Source organism: Montipora capricornis, chromosome 12 (genome assembly GCF_036669925.1).
Source record: "Montipora capricornis isolate CH-2021 chromosome 12, ASM3666992v2, whole genome shotgun sequence".
NCBI classification, from domain to species: domain Eukaryota; kingdom Metazoa; phylum Cnidaria; class Anthozoa; order Scleractinia; family Acroporidae; genus Montipora; species Montipora capricornis.
Genome location: NC_090894.1, coordinates 39,017,438 through 39,019,937, shown reverse-complemented (window position 1 = coordinate 39,019,937; position 2,500 = coordinate 39,017,438). Strand labels below are relative to the sequence as shown.

Genomic DNA, 2,500 nt, shown 5'->3' with positions numbered 1-2,500 from the left:
AGTTTGAATTCCCAAGATCAGTGGGTGGTACACTATTTTCAAGCTTCGGTCCGACAGACGCGAAGTGATGGTTCAATGTATTTGCTATTTCTGATTGGTTTCGAGTTAATCCCTGATTGTTGGGAAGTTGAATTGTTGTTACAGTCCTTGTCTGCCTCTAATATGATTTAATTCGATCTGTTACATCCTCGCTGCTTATCTGCCGATAATAATGTTGAACTAAAAAACCACCTACAAACGCAGACTCTGTCAAAAGATACAGAATTCGGCAAGGGAAAGACGAAACGTCAGAAGAATTGGGAGTAACCATTGCTGAAAGATTAGGGAGCTTAAGCAAGCAAGTTTTTAAGACGCGGACGGCAACCAGAAGTCAGTTGTTTTTCCTTTTAACTCGTCTTCACACAACCACATTTATTTTGCTAAGTATGTTTCTCATTAGAGATGAATAGTATGAAGATTTGGGAGACACCAATGTCTTGGCACGTGAAATGTTCTCTTTCCGTAGCCCTTCGATTCGCGTCTCAAAAACGCGCGTGCTAAGGTTGAGCTCCCTGTTAACTTCAAATACTCACCCATCCAGGAATGCTGTGTAAGCGACTTCGCATTGGCAGTATTGAAATGAAAGTGAGCGTGAGAAGTTCAATGACATAGCAAACAGCGACCCTACTGTCAAAACCTTCGCCTTCCCATCAGTAATATTATATGTAAGATCTTTTTTTTCACTCTGGTGGTTTCGTTGTTTAGTCCGCCATTTTGAATTCTTATGCGGAATACCGCTGGAAACTCGTTCCCAGACTCCGTTCAGTCCCCTGAACCATTAACCTGTCACCAACCGCGGGATGAACTTCAACTTCTTCAATAAACCATTTCCGAGTTCATGTCCGCCTCCTCTTCAGAGTGAGACTAGGTGCGAAGTTTTTCTCACAGGCGGCCCAGAGTCGGAAGGTAAACAATTATAAGGATTTGTATGGGAATCTCGATAACAGACTGAAAAAGATATTTACCCGCAAAAGTTCTCAATAAAAAAACCGTACTTTATTGTCGTGGTGAATTTCTCGCTTTTTGTGTGGGTTTTTGCCTGATTGAATGCGATTTAAGCGACTTCTCAAATTCCCGAGTTGTCACTCGTACCTTAAATCGCCTGTGTTTTTCTTATGAAAATTAGTTTTCATTCATATGCAAAGTATAACTAATTACCATCACAAAACCTTCGCACTTAGACTCGCTTTGAGGAGGAGAAAAATGTAAACTCGGAAATGGACTATTCCTCTCTTTTTATTCCTCTTTTTTTAACAAACTATAAGAGAATCCATTTACCTTTGTATGTTTAAATTTGCTGCTCCTTTAGTTAAAAAAAAACAACAACAAAAACCAAGGTGACCCACTCTAACGAGAACCCGGTGTGACCAATTGGCAACCACGGACAGCTGTGTTTTTTCCTTTTATTTACATATGTTCAATTGGCTGTATAGAGAAAGCTCTGCCGCCATTACTTCACAATTTTACGATTTACAAATAGAGCGTAAAACATACACTTTATGGTATATACAGATATTATTAACCTAAGTCGAGACAACAGTAAAACGGCTATACTCTATACATGAACGTTAAGACACAGAGATACTATAAATATAAATATTTGGTTTTATCAACGGAGTTGATAATGTAAATTGGCCACTGTACAGAGATTTAGCTTTTAGAATCTCTGTACGGTGGCCAATTTACATTATCAACTCCGTTGATAAAACCAAATTTTTGTATACTACTTCTCCACCGACGCAGCACCACAGTTTCTTTAGAAACTACCCCCTTCATCTATAAATTTACAGTTGTGTGCTTAGTTGCCTGGCGTTAAGATGAAAGTGAGGCTGGAGTTGACTTTGCTTTCATGGAAACTTCACTGCTTTTCTTATGTGTTGTTTGTCCGTCGATACGACGAGGACCATCTACACATCTTATGGAGGGGTGAAGGCGAAGATAATGATGATGATTAAGGTGATGATGATGATGCTAATTTTGGAGGACGGCGTTGGGCATGCGTACCTGATGCGATGTGACGAGAAATTCATTTTCTGTGCGTCCGCAAATGGCTGGCCAATCCGCAACCGGAACAGTCTTGGGCAGTGGGGGCAAGGGATGATGGCGACAGACGCTGGTGTGGCGGTGCCTTTCCTGACTTGTCTGCACTGCTCAGCTGCTGCGATCCTGTTCGCTCGCAGGGTTTGGCGTCACGCTTGACGGCTCCACGCCACTTGTCTCTGTCTTGAGCCACTTGCTCCCAGCCGGTGTGCTCGATCCCAAAGGCCTTGAGGGAGCCCTTCGGGGTGTCTTTGAAGCGCTTCTTCTGTCCTCCTTGGGAGCGTTTCCCTTCTAAAAGTTCCCCGAACAACATTTTCTTTGGTAGTCGGTGGTCTACCATGCGAGCCACGTGTCCGGCCCAGCGGAACTGGGACTGCATCAGGGTGGTGTAGACGCTGGGGAGGTCTGCACGGGTGAGGAC

General features: G+C 43.1%; 1 protein-coding gene across 1 annotated transcript in view; it reads right to left on the bottom strand.

The window, feature by feature from the left end:
* The window catches only part of LOC138027752 (uncharacterized), a 37,613-nt gene extending 36,851 nt beyond the window's left edge, over positions 1 to 762 (bottom strand). The window contains exon 1 of the mRNA XM_068875354.1: positions 573 to 762. The gene's annotated coding sequence lies outside the window, so the exon portion shown is untranslated. The remainder of the gene's footprint in view (positions 1 to 572) is intronic.
* Positions 763 to 2,500: the final 1,738 nt, after the last annotated feature.